A 14,330-nucleotide genomic window follows, 5' to 3' on the forward strand; every position below is an offset into this window, starting at 1 on the left:
TCCTTTGGCCTCATGATTCTCATTTGGTCTGACACGCACTGTGAGCTGTGAGGTCTTATATAGACAGGTGTGCGCCGCTCCAAATCAAGTCCTATCAGGTTAATTACACACAGCTGAACTCCAATGAAGGAGTAGAACCATCTCAAGGAGGATCACAAGGAAATGGACGGCATGTGACTTACATATGAGTGTCTGAGCAAAGGGTCTGAATACTTATGACCATGTGATATTTCAGTTTTTCTTTTTTAATAAATTTGCAAAAATGACTATAATTCTGTTTTCTTTCAGTCAAGATGGGGTGCTGTCATGTCGTAAACGGCGATAAAGGGACAGGACGGCGTACTGGGACCCGCACCTGTCCCTGACTCTATAAAGGGGCCCTGACTTGCCCTTATCTCAGGGGTACCTATAATGGTTAGGAGGCCTGAGCTACCAGCATATCCCTATCTCCTGTGTAGACCCTATCAGTGGCCCCCTCTCCCCCCCCCCCCAGGAAGAGGACTGCACAAAAATAGCAAAATGACACATAGACAGGGAATACAGATAAAGTAACTTAAATAGCAAACACCCTGAAAACTCACACAACCACAGAGGAAACACCGAGTAGGAAAAAAGGGGGGAAAGAACAAAGGAGAGAAAACAGGTTTAACATGCAACCAAATAAGCAGACAACAATCTAAGTACAGTAGAAAAACCTCCAAGCTCCAACACTATGCTCCTTCACACTCCAAGCAAGGCAGCTGAACTGATCACTGACAACAGTTGTAGTCAAAGCTAGGTCTATATAGATGATGAGATTACAAAATCCAATTCAGCTGAGAGACCAAGCTCTCAGAAACTTCAGCAACAAGGTTAACTCCTGCACTGCTGGCACAAGGCAGCCAGGTCAGAATTCAGGAGAAGAGCTTCTGTTCACTGTGTGTGAACGAGGCCCAGAGCGCTGCGGTTCTCTGAAGCCTCTTAGTCGCGGTAGCCCCGTGACAGGTGCAGAGTGTACATTAATGAGAAAAAAATGAACTTTATTGAATTTACCAAATGGCTGCAATGAAACAAAGAGTGACAAATTTAAAAGGACCTGAATACTTTCTATACCCACTGTATATTCCAGCTGCACTCACTATTCTGCTGGTGCAGTCACTGTGCACATACGTTACATTACTGATCCTGAGTTACGTCCTGTCTTATACCCCAGAGCTGCACTCACTATTCTGCTGGTGCAGTCACTGTGTACATACATTACATTACTGATCCTGAGTTACATCCTGTATTATACTCCAGAGCGGCACTCACTATTCTGCTGGTGCAGTCACTGTGTACATACATTACATTACTGATCCTGAGTTACATCCTGTATTATACCCCAGAGCTGCACTCAATATTCTGCTGGTGCAGTCACTGTGTACATACATTACTGATCCTGAGTTACCTCCTGTATTATACCCCAGAGCTGCACTCAATATTCTGCTGGTGCAGTCACTGTGTACATACATTACATTACTGATCCTGAGTTACATCCTGTATTATACTCTGGAGCTGCACTCACTATTCAGCTGGTCTCATGATTTGGGAATCAGAACTATCAGCAATGCTTTGTTATAGTGGAATTCCCTTTTTAACCCCTTTACAAGTTTCATTGTATTCAGCAGCAGCTTCTTCCTGCACAGTATTGTACAGTACTTGTTCATTCAGGTCACTTTTCAGAATAAGTTGTCGTGTGTACATGAGGAATATTTCTTCCCACTATATGACTTTTATCCTGCTTTCTTCTCCACAAGTTTTCCAGATTTTCTGTCTCTATGCAGCACATATTCAGAAGAAGGAGCAGCAGTATTAGCAAAACTAATGATATTATATAGCAGTACTGATCCGTGAAGCTGTGAATCCAGCACTTTGGTGATAATTCCTTTTTAGAAAGCAGCACTATGGAATACATTATACAGCAGAATTGAGCAGTGTACCTTTGAATCCAACACTGGGTGGAATTAAAACAATTACTGGAAAGCAGCAGTATTATTATCATTATATATCAAAACCTCTGCCAATATAGTACTGGCATGAAATAAAAGGCTAACTAGAAAGCGCACATTGCACAGCAGCACTGAGCTGTGTAGCTGTGAATGCAACACCGGGGTGGCATAGAATATACTTACTAGAAATTTGGAGCACTGAGCAGTATAACTGTGAATCCATCACTGGGATCCATCAGGTGCAGCATAGAGAACTTTGTACAGCAGCATTGGGCTGAGTAGCTGTGAATACAGCATTGCTATGAGATAAAAAACTTACTAGAGATCAACAACACTGAGCAGCGTAGCTGTGAGTCCATCACGGAGATGAGATAAAACGCTAACCTGAAAGCAGCAGTAGTATTGAAAACATTATAAGGTAGTACTAACCAGAGTAGCAATGAATCCAGCTGCTGGGTGAGATAAAACACTAAAAGAAGCAGGGGTCTGTACATCTTTCTGCCCTCACTCCTCACCTCCTCTTCATAGACATAAGCATCTGTAATCTGATCTCTCAGTGATCTAGCAGTCTGTTCTGTCTTGAACATGTCGGATTTTAGCAGTATGAGTTGTGTTCAGGAAGCAGAGGAGAGAGAAGAACGGCACATAAGTGGAAAGAGAAGGCGATTTCTCATAACATGTATCACAAAGTGTCTTCGCATGTACTTTTTCTTATTTTGCTTTGTTGCTTTCTTAGACGGGTGTCTTAATTTCTGAAAACCCCCTTAATCCACACACTGTTGTGTTTCCATTAAAAGTAGAAAATAAAATGTAACAAGGTAAAAAAAGGAAATGTAAGCAACAAGTTTCGCTCCTTTCAGGAGGTTTTTCCACTTTGAATGTGACTATTTGGGCTTATTCTAACCTGGCTGCTCTGAATCCTTCCCCCTATAAATCCTCCAGTCCTCATTTTGTGACTTGAGGAGCTGTTTTCAGGCTCTCCAGGATGATTTGGTTTTGGATGGAGCGACAACACAGAGGAATCGGAGGCAATATGCACTTGATGAATGTTCCCGCGTCCTATGCTGTAATAATGTCAGCGGGGGCAGACAGGTAACGTGGCTACCACCTCTGACTACCACCTCCTCGAGGAGCCACCGGACTGGAAATTGCGGAAGAGATGTCAGATAAAGCGAAACGCGCGCCTCTTATCAGGAAGCCGAGCGCCTCTATCATGTATCAGATGCTGAAGTGCATGGCAGCCGGTGCCTGGAAATGATGAGGACCGGCTCAGTAAGGACACGGCGGGTACAATGTGAGAGCAAGAAATGGAATCAGCGAGTCTCCTTGGGCGAAACGAGAGGTTTCATCATGCCCATTCTGCTGCCTTCGGGGAGCAGACCCTGGCTGGAGAGCGACACATTCTGCACGGCCTGGAGCGAGACACAGAGAAAACTTCAGTAAAGAGGATCTGTCTGCTTTCCTCACGGCCTGTTTCACTAATTATTTTATCATTGTTTTGCCTAAAATATGAAACATATTTTTTTTTAGAACTGTGTAATTTGCGGTTTTGTTGTTATTCCTCCTGGATACGTAACGGGAGGGGTGAGGCCTCGCAGTCAGAGCTGCCAGGGTCAGCGGTTCGACAGGACCCTCATCACCAGGGGTGCAAATTCTGCATCTCTTGGGGGAAAACACAAGTAAAAATCCACATGATTTTGACACGTTTTTGATGCGGATTTTCATGCGTTTTTCCATGCAGATTTATGTGCGTTTTTGTAGGCTATAAATAATAATAATAAATAATGATCTATTATTTAACAAAAAAAAAGAATCGTGATGTCATTTTATTGTCCAACCTCTTTGTTTACATACTCCAATCAAAGAATAATGTTTACACACACAGAAAGATAGATATATCTATATATTGATGGATATATCTATAGATAGATTGATATATCTATGGATAGGACTCCAAAAATCAGAGGCAGCACACCATTTCCAGTGACAAAAATAGCTATTTTATTAGGAGTTATGTGAGTTATTTTTTAATTAAAACGGAAAAATGTGTTATGTTTTATTTCTAATAAAAGACTTTATTCTTGCTGTGTCTTCACCATGTAACTATAGGATTAGTAATTGATAGGTGTCTTATAGACGTCTCTCCATTACTAAGCCGTGGGCTTGATGTCAACTGACAATACAAAGGTGACATCAACCCCCACTTGCCACCGCTACAGGGCAAGTGGGAAGAGCCGGGCAAAGCACCAGAATTGGTGTATCTAATAGATGCACCTTTTCTGGGCGGCCGCGGGCTGCTATTTTTAGGCTTGTGGAGGCCAATATCCATGGCCCCTTACCAGCCTGAGAATATCAGCCCCCAGCTGTCTGCTTTAGCAAGGCTGGTTGTCAAAAATGGGGGGGACTCCATGCCGTTGTTTTAAATTATTTATTTAAATAATTAAAAAATATGGCGTGGGGACCCCTCTATGCTTGGTAACTAGTCTTGCTGAGGCTGACAGTTGAGGGTTGCAGCCCCCAGCTGTGTATTTTGCCTGGCTGGTTATCAAAAATGCAGGGGAACCCACTCCATTTTTTTATTATTATTTACAGTGGAGGAGCCGCAGATGAATACTCCCATCCGCCGCACCTGCTCTAACCATTATTAGCGGCAGCAGGTATGTGGACTGATTCTGGATCCACAGGTTCTGGGCCCAGATCTGCTCATTTGTGGACTGATGCTGGATCCACGGGGTCTGGGCCCAGATCTGCTCATTTGTGGACTGATGCTGGATCCACGGTTATGGGCCAAGATCTGCTGATTTGTAGACTGATGCTGAATTCATGGGGCCTGGGCCCAGATCTGCTCATTTGTGGACTGATGCTGAATCCACGGGTTCTTGGCCCGGATCTGCTGATTTGTGGATTGATGCTGGATCCATGGGGCCTGGGCCTAGATCTGCTGATTTGTGGACTGATGCTGGATCCATGGGGCCTGGGCCCAGATCTCCTGATTTGTGGACTGATGCTGAATCCACGGGTTCTTGGCCCGGATCTGCTGATTTGCGGACTGATGCTGGATCCATGGCGTGTGGGCCCAGATCTGCTCATTTGTGGACTGATGCTGGATCCATGGGGTCTGGGCCCAGGTCTGCTGATTTGTGGACTGTTGCTGCATCCATGGGTTCTGGGCCCAGATCTGTTGATTTGTGAACTGATGCTGGATCCACGGGGTCTGGGCCCAGATCTGCTGATTTGTGGACTGATGCTGGATCCACGGGGTCTGGGCCCAGATCTGCTGATTTGTGGACTGATGCTGGATCCACGGGGTCTGGGCCTAGATCTGCTGATTTGTGGACTGATGTAGGATCCATGGGGCCTGGGCCTAGATCTGCTGATTTGTGGACTGATGCTGGATCCATGGGGCCTGGGCCCACATCTGCTGATTTGTGGACTGATGCTGGATCCACGGGCTCTGGGCCCAGATCTGCTGATTTGTGGACTGATACTGAATCCATGGGGCCTGGGCCCAGATCTGCTGATTTGTGGACTGATGCTGAATCCATGGGGTCTGGGCCCAGATCTGCTGATTTGTGGACTGTTGCTGAATCCATGGGGTCTGGGCCCAGATCTGCTCATTTGAGGACTGATGCTGGATCCATGGGGCCTGGGCCTAGATCTGCTGATTTGTGGACTGATGCTGGATCCATGGGGCCTGGGCCCAGATCTGCTGATTTGTGGACTGATGCTGCATCCATGGGTTCTGGGCCCAGATCTGCTGATTTGTGGACTGATACTGAATCCATGGGGCCTGGGCCCAGATCTGCTGATTTGTGGACTGATGCTGAATCCATTGGGCCTGGGCCCAGATCTGCTGATTTGTGGACTGATGCTGGATCCACGGGCTCTGGGCCCAGATCTGCTGATTTGTGGACCGATGCTGGATCCACGGGGTCTGGGCCCAGATCTGCTCATTTGTGGACTGATGCTGGATCCATGGGGTGTGGGCCCAGATCTGCTGATTTGTGGACTGTTGCTGGATCCATGGGGCCTGGGCCCAGGTCTGCTGATTTGTGGACTGATGCTGGATCCATGGGGTGTGGGCCCAGATCTGCTGATTTGTGGACTGTTGCTGGATTCATGGGGCCGGGGTCCAGATCTGCTGATTTGTGGACTGATGCTGGATCCATGGGGCCTAGGCCCAGATCTGCTGATTTGTGGACTGATGCTGGGTCCATGGGGCCTAGGCCCAGATCTGCTGATTTGTGGACTGATGCTGGATCCATGGGGCCTAGGCCCAGATCTGCTGATTTGTGGACTGATGCTGGATCCATGGGTTCTTGGCCCGGATCTGCTGATTTGTGGATTGATGCTGGATCCATGGGGCCTGGGCCTAGATCTGCTGATTTGTGGACTGATGCCGGATCCATGGGGCCTGGGCCCAGATCTCCTGATTTGTGGACTGATGCTGAATCCACGGGTTCTTGGCCCGGATCTGCTGATTTGAGGACTGATGCTGGATCCATGGCGTGTGGGCCCAGATCTGCTCATTTGTGGACTGATGCTGGATCCATGGGGTCTGGGCCCAGGTCTGCTGATTTGTGGACTGTTGCTGCATCCATGGGTTCTGGGCCCAGATCTGTTGATTTGTGAACTGATGCTGGATCCACGGGGTCTGGGCCCAGATCTGCTGATTTGTGGACTGATGCTGGATCCACGGGGTCTGGGCCCAGATCTGCTGATTTGTGGACTGATGCTGGATCCACGGGGTCTGGGCCTAGATCTGCTGATTTGTGGACTGATGTAGGATCCATGGGGCCTGGGCCTAGATCTGCTGATTTGTGGACTGATGCTGGATCCATGGGGCCTGGGCCCACATCTGCTGATTTGTGGACTGATGCTGGATCCACGGGCTCTGGGCCCAGATCTGCTGATTTGTGGACTGATACTGAATCCATGGGGCCTGGGCCCAGATCTGCTGATTTGTGGACTGATGCTGAATCCATGGGGTCTGGGCCCAGATCTGCTGATTTGTGGACTGTTGCTGGATCCATGGGGCCTGGGCCCACATCTGCTGATTTGTGGACTGATGCTGGATCCACGGGCTCTGGGCCCAGATCTGCTGATTTGTGGACTGATACTGAATCCATGGGGCCTGGGCCCAGATCTGTTGATTTGTGAACTGATGCTGGATCCACGGGGTCTGGGCCCAGATCTGCTGATTTGTGGACTGATGCTGGATCCACGGGGTCTGGGCCCAGATCTGCTGATTTGTGGACTGATGCTGGATCCACGGGGTCTGGGCCTAGATCTGCTGATTTGTGGACTGATGTAGGATCCATGGGGCCTGGGCCTAGATCTGCTGATTTGTGGACTGATGCTGGATCCATGGGGCCTGGGCCCACATCTGCTGATTTGTGGACTGATGCTGGATCCACGGGCTCTGGGCCCAGATCTGCTGATTTGTGGACTGATACTGAATCCATGGGGCCTGGGCCCAGATCTGCTGATTTGTGGACTGATGCTGAATCCATGGGGTCTGGGCCCAGATCTGCTGATTTGTGGACTGTTGCTGGATCCATGGGGTCTGGGCCCAGATCTGCTCATTTGAGGACTGATGCTGGATCCATGGGGCCTGGGCCTAGATCTGCTGATTTGTGGACTGATGCTGGATCCATGGGTTCTGGGCCCAGATCTGCTGATTTGTGGACTGATACTGAATCCATGGGGCCTGGGCCCAGATCTGCTGATTTGTGGACTGATGCTGGATCCACGGGCTCTGGGCCCAGATCTGCTGATTTGTGGACCGATGCTGGATCCACGGGGTCTGGGCCCAGATCTGCTCATTTGTGGACTGATGCTGGATCCATGGGGTGTGGGCCCAGATCTGCTGATTTGTGGACTGTTGCTGGATCCATGGGGCCTGGGCCCAGGTCTGCTGATTTGTGAACTGATGCTGGATCCATGGGGTGTGGGCCCAGATCTGCTGATTTGTGGACTGTTGCTGGATTCATGGGGCCGGGGCCCAGATCTGCTGATTTGTGGACTGATGCTGGATCCATGGGGCCTAGGCCCAGATCTGCTGATTTGTGGACTGATGCTGGGTCCATGGGGCCTAGGCCCTGATCTGCTGATTTGTGGACTGATGCTGGATCCATGGGGCCTAGGCCCAGATCTGCTGATTTGTGGACTGATGCTGGGTCCATGGGGCCTAGGCCCAGATCTGCTGATTTGTGGACTGATGCTTGGTCCATGGGGCCTAGGCCCAGATCTGCTGATTTGTGGACTGATGCTGGATCCATGGGGTGTGGGCCCAGATCTGCTGACTTGTGGACTGTTGCTGGATCCATGGGGCCTGGGCCCAGATCTGCTGATTTGTGAACTGATGCTGGATCCATGGGGCCTGGGCCCAGATCTGCTGATTTGTGGACTGATGCTGTATCCATGGGGTGTGGGTCCAGATCTGCTGATTTGTGGACTGATGCTGGATCCATGGGGTCTGGGTCCAGATCTGCTGATTTGTGGACTGATGCTGGATCCACGGGATCTGGGCCCAGATCTGCTCATTTGTGGACTGATGCTGGATCCATGGGGTCTGGGCCCAGATCTGCTGATTTGTGGACTGTTGCTGGATCCATGGGGTCTGGGCCCAGATCTGCTGATTTGTGGACTGATGCTGGATCCATGGGGCCTGGGCCCAGATCTGCTGATTTGTGGACTGATGCTGGATCCATGGGGTCTGGGCCCAGATCTGCTGATTTGTGGACTGATGCTGGGTCCATGGGACCTGGGCCCAGATCTGCTGATTTGTGGACTGATGCTGAATCCATGGGGTCTGGGCCCAGATCTGCTGATTTGTGGACTGATGCTGGATCCACGGGGTCTGGGCCCAGATCTGCTCATTTGTGGACTGATGCTGGATCCATGGGGTCTGGGCCCAGATCTGCTGATTTGTGGACTGTTGCTGGATCCATGGTGTCTGGGCCCAGATCTGCTGATTTGTGGACTGTTGCTGGATCCATGGGGTCTGGGCCCAGATCTGCTCATTTGAGGACTGATGCTGGATCCATGGGGTCTGGGCCAAGATCTGCTGATTTGTGGACTGATGCTGGATCCATGGGGTCTGGGCCCAGATCTGCTGATTTGTGGACTGATGCTGAATCCATGGGGCCTGGGCCCAGATCTGCTGATTTGTGGACTGATGCTGGATCCACGGGCTCTGGGCCCAGATCTGCTGATTTGTGGACCGATGCTGGATCCACGGGGTCTGGGCCCAGATCTGCTCATTTGTGGACTGATGCTGGATCCATGGGGTGTGGGCCCAGATCTGCTGATTTGTGGACTGTTGCTGGATCCATGGGGCCTGGGCCCAGGTCTGCTGATTTGTGAACTGATGCTGGATCCATGGGGTGTGGGCCCAGATCTGCTGATTTGTGGACTGTTGCTGGATTCATGGGGCCGGGGCCCAGATCTGCTGATTTGTGGACTGATGCTGGATCCATGGGGCCTAGGCCCAGATCTGCTGATTTGTGGACTGATGCTGGGTCCATGGGGCCTAGGCCCTGATCTGCTGATTTGTGGACTGATGCTGGATCCATGGGGCCTAGGCCCAGATCTGCTGATTTGTGGACTGATGCTGGGTCCATGGGGCCTAGGCCCAGATCTGCTGATTTGTGGACTGATGCTTGGTCCATGGGGCCTAGGCCCAGATCTGCTGATTTGTGGACTGATGCTGGATCCATGGGGTGTGGGCCCAGATCTGCTGACTTGTGGACTGTTGCTGGATCCATGGGGCCTGGGCCCAGATCTGCTGATTTGTGAACTGATGCTGGATCCATGGGGCCTGGGCCCAGATCTGCTGATTTGTGGACTGATGCTGGATCCATGGGGTGTGGGTCCAGATCTGCTGATTTGTGGACTGATGCTGGATCCATGGGGTCTGGGTCCAGATCTGCTGATTTGTGGACTGATGCTGGATCCACGGGATCTGGGCCCAGATCTGCTCATTTGTGGACTGATGCTGGATCCATGGGGTCTGGGCCCAGATCTGCTGATTTGTGGACTGTTGCTGGATCCATGGGGTCTGGGCCCAGATCTGCTGATTTGTGGACTGATGCTGGATCCATGGGGCCTGGGCCCAGATCTGCTGATTTGTGGACTGATGCTGGATCCATGGGGTCTGGGCCCAGATCTGCTGATTTGTGGACTGATGCTGGGTCCATGGGACCTGGGCCCAGATCTGCTGATTTGTGGACTGATGCTGAATCCATGGGGTCTGGGCCCAGATCTGATGATTTGTGGACTGATGCTGGATCCACAGGGTCTGGGCCCAGATCTGCTCATTTGTGGACTGATGCTGGATCCATGGGGTCTGGGCCCAGATCTGCTGATTTGTGGACTGTTGCTGGATCCATGGTGTCTGGGCCCAGATCTGCTGATTTGTGGACTGTTGCTGGATCCATGGGGTCTGGGCCCAGATCTGCTCATTTGAGGACTGATGCTGGATCCATGGGGTCTGGGCCAAGATCTGCTGATTTGTGGACTGATGCTGGATCCATGGGGTCTGGGCCCAGATCTGCTGATTTGTGGACTGATGCTGGATCCACGGGGTCTGGGCCCAGATCTGCTCATTTGAGGACTGATGCTGGATCCACGGGGTCTGGGCCCAGATCTCCTCATTTGAGGACTGATGCTGGATCCACGGGGTCTGGGCCCAGATCTGCTGATTTGTGGACTGTTGCTGGGTCCATGGGGTCTGGGCCCAGATCTGCTGATTTGTGGACTGTTGCTGGATCCATGGGGTCTGGGCCCAGATCTGCTGATTTGTGGACTGATGCTGGATCCATGGGGCCTGGGCCCAGATCTGCTGATTCGTGGCCTGATGCTGAATCCATGGGGTCTGGGCCCAGATCTGCTGATTTGTGGACTGTTGCTGGGTCCATGGGGCCTGGGCCCAGATCTGCTGATTCGTGGCCTGATGCTGAATCCATGGGGTCTGGGCCCAGATCTGCTGATTTGTGGACTGTTGCTGGATCCATGGGGTCTGGGCCCAGATCTGCTGATTTGTGGACTGATGCTGGATCCATGGGGCCTGGGCCCAGATCTGCTGATTCGTGGCCTGATGCTGAATCCATGGGGCCTGGGTCCAGATCTGCTGATTTGTGGACTGTTGCTGGGTCCATGGGGCCTAGGCCCAGATCTGCTGATTTGTGGCCTCTTGTTTTTGTGTGCTGCACCGTTCCGCATAATGAGGTCATCGGCACGTTACCATTACCTCCGGTCTCTCCACTTTGATTTCCTGGCCACAAGCCCAGATCTTGGTGTGACAGCAAGGAAACTGAGAGGCTGCCTCCATCCCCTGTACAGACTGCAGGCAGATGACTGACGGCATCCAGGGCCCTTCTGTGTACTGTATATATGGGACTGGGCCATGATGATGGCAGTCGCTGCGGAGGCTCAGTGCCGGTCACTCAGCTGCACAAAGTCTTTGTGTTCCTACAATTCTAATACTGGTGCAGCGCAGGCAAAGACCACAGCTCCCGCAGGCAGCACAGTGCTACCAAGAGGGATGGCCTTCCCTAGTCATATAAAGTGGGAAAGAGGGGTACCAAGCAAGCAAATGGCCGACCCTCAGAACATACAGGTAACAGGGTACAGGAGGTAGCTCAGGATCAGTAATGTAATGTATGTACACAGTGACTGCACCAGCAGAATAGTGAGTGCAGCTCTGGAGTATAATACAGGATGTAACTCAGGATCAGTAATGTAATGTATGTACACAGTGACTGCACCAGCAGAATAGTGAGTGCAGCTCTGGAGTATAATACAGGATGGGACTCAGGATCAGTAATGTATGTACACAGTGACTGCACCAGCAGAATAGTGAGTGCAGCTCTGGAGTATAATACAGGATGTAACTCAGGATCAGTAATGTAATGTATGTACACAGTGACTGCACCAGCAGAATAGTGAGTGCAGCTCTGGAGTATCATACAGGATGTAACTCAGGATCAGTAATGTAATGTATGTACACAGTGACTGCACCAGCAGAATAGTGAGTGCAGCTCTGGAGTATAATACAGGATGGGACTCAGGATCAGTAATGTATGTACACAGTGACTGCACCAGCAGAATAGTGAGTGCAGCTCTGGAGTATAATACAGGATGTAACTCAGGATCAGTAATGTAATGTATGTACACAGTGACTGCACCAGCAGAATAGTGAGTGCAGCTCTGGAGTATAATACAGGATGGGACTCAGGATCAGTAATGTATGTACACAGTGACTGCACCAGCAGAATAGTGAGTGCAGCTCTGGAGTATAATACAGGATGTAACTCAGGATCAGTAATGTAATGTATGTACACAGTGACTGCACCAGCAGAATAGTGAGTGCAGCTCTGGAGTATCATACAGGATGTAACTCAGGATCAGTAATGTAATGTATGTACACAGTGACTGCACCAGCAGAATAGTGAGTGCAGCTCTGGAGTATAATACAGGATGGGACTCAGGATCAGTAATGTATGTACACAGTGACTGCACCAGCAGAATAGTGAGTGCAGCTCTGGAGTATAATACAGGATGTAACTCAGGATCAGTAATGTAATGTATGTACACAGTGACTGCACCAGCAGAATAGTGAGTGCAGCTCTGGAGTATAATACAGGATGGGACTCAGGATCAGTAATGTATGTACACAGTGACTGCACCAGCAGAATAGTGAGTGCAGCTCTGGAGTATAATACAGGATGGGACTCAGGATCAGTAATGTAATGTAATGTACACAGTGACTGCACCAGCAGAATAGTGAGTGCAGCTCTAGGGTATAATACAGGATGTAACTCAGGATCAGTAATGTAATGTATGTACACAGTGACTGCACCAGCAGAATAGTGAGTGCAGCTCTGGAGTATAATACAGGATGGGACTCAGGATCAGTAATGTAATGTACACAGTGACTGCACCAGCAGAATAGTGAGTGCAGCTCTGGAGTATAATACAGGAGGTAACTCAGGATCAGTAATGTAATGTATGTACACAGTGACTGCACCTGCAGAATAGTGAGTGCAGCTCTGGAGTATAATACAGGATGGGACTCAGGATCAGTAATGTATGTACACAGTGACTGCACCAGCAGAATAGTGAGTGCAGCTCTGGAGTATAATACAGGACGTAACTCAGGATCAGTAATGTAATGTAATGTACACAGTAACTGCACCAGCAGAATAGTGAGTGCAGCTCTGGAGTATAATACAGGAGGTAACTCAGGATCAGTAATGTAATGTATGTACACAGTGACTGCACCAGCAGAATAGTGAGTGCAGCTCTGGAGTATAATACAGGACGTAACTCAGGATCAGTAATGTAATGTAATGTACACAGTGACTGCACCAGCAGAATAGTGAGTGCAGCTCTGGGGTATAATACAGGATGTAACTCAGGATCAGTAATGTATGTACACAGTGACTGCACCAGCAGAATAGTGAGTGCAGCTCTGGAGTATAATACAGGATATAACTCAGGATCAGTAATGTATGTACACAGTGACTGCACCAGCAGAATAGTGAGTGCAGCTCTGGAGCATAATACAGGATGTAACTCAGGATCAGTAATGTAATGTACACAGTGACTGCACCAGCAGAATAGTGAGTGCAGCTCTGGGGTATAATACAGGATGTAACTCAGGATCAGTAATGTATGTACATAGTGACTGCACCAGCAGAATAGTGAGTGCAGCTCTGGGGTATAATACAGGATGTAACTCAGGATCAGTAATGTATGTACACAGTGACTGCACCAGCAGAATAGTGAGTGCAGCTCTGGGGTATAATACAGGAGGTAACTCAGGATCAGTAATGTAATGTATGTACCTAGTGACTGCACCAGCAGAATAGTGAGTGCAGCTCTGGGGTATAATACAGGAGGTAACTCAGGATCAGTAATGTAATGTATGTACCTAGTGACTGCACCAGCAGAATAGTGAGTGCAGCTCTGGAGTATAATACAGGATGTAACTCAGGATCAGTAATGTAATGTATGTACACAGTGACTGCACCAGCAGAATAGTGAGTGCAGCTCTGGGGTATAATACAGGAGGTAACTCAGGATCAGTAATGTATGTACCTAGTGACTGCACCAGCAGAATAGTGAGTGCAGCTCTGGGGTATAATACAGGATGTAACTCAGGATCATTAATGCATGTACATAGTGACTGCACCAGCAGAATAGTGAGTGCAGCTCTGGGGTATAATACAGGAGGTAACTCAGGATCAGTAATGTAATACATGTACACAGTGACTGCACCAGCTGAATAGTGAGTGCAGCTCTGGAGAATAATACACTACACGATCAGTAAAGTACACCGTTCAGAAGATATGCTGT

The 14,330-nt window shown here is 49.5% G+C and overlaps 1 protein-coding gene across 5 annotated transcripts in view; it reads left to right on the forward strand.

The window, feature by feature from the left end:
* The window catches only part of STXBP5L (syntaxin binding protein 5L), a 398,760-nt gene that overhangs the window by 188,902 nt on the left and 195,528 nt on the right, over positions 1-14,330 (forward strand). The gene's annotated exons all lie outside the window — the stretch shown is intronic.

Source organism: Ranitomeya imitator, chromosome 3 (genome assembly GCF_032444005.1).
Source record: "Ranitomeya imitator isolate aRanImi1 chromosome 3, aRanImi1.pri, whole genome shotgun sequence".
Lineage (NCBI taxonomy): Eukaryota > Metazoa > Chordata > Amphibia > Anura > Dendrobatidae > Ranitomeya > Ranitomeya imitator.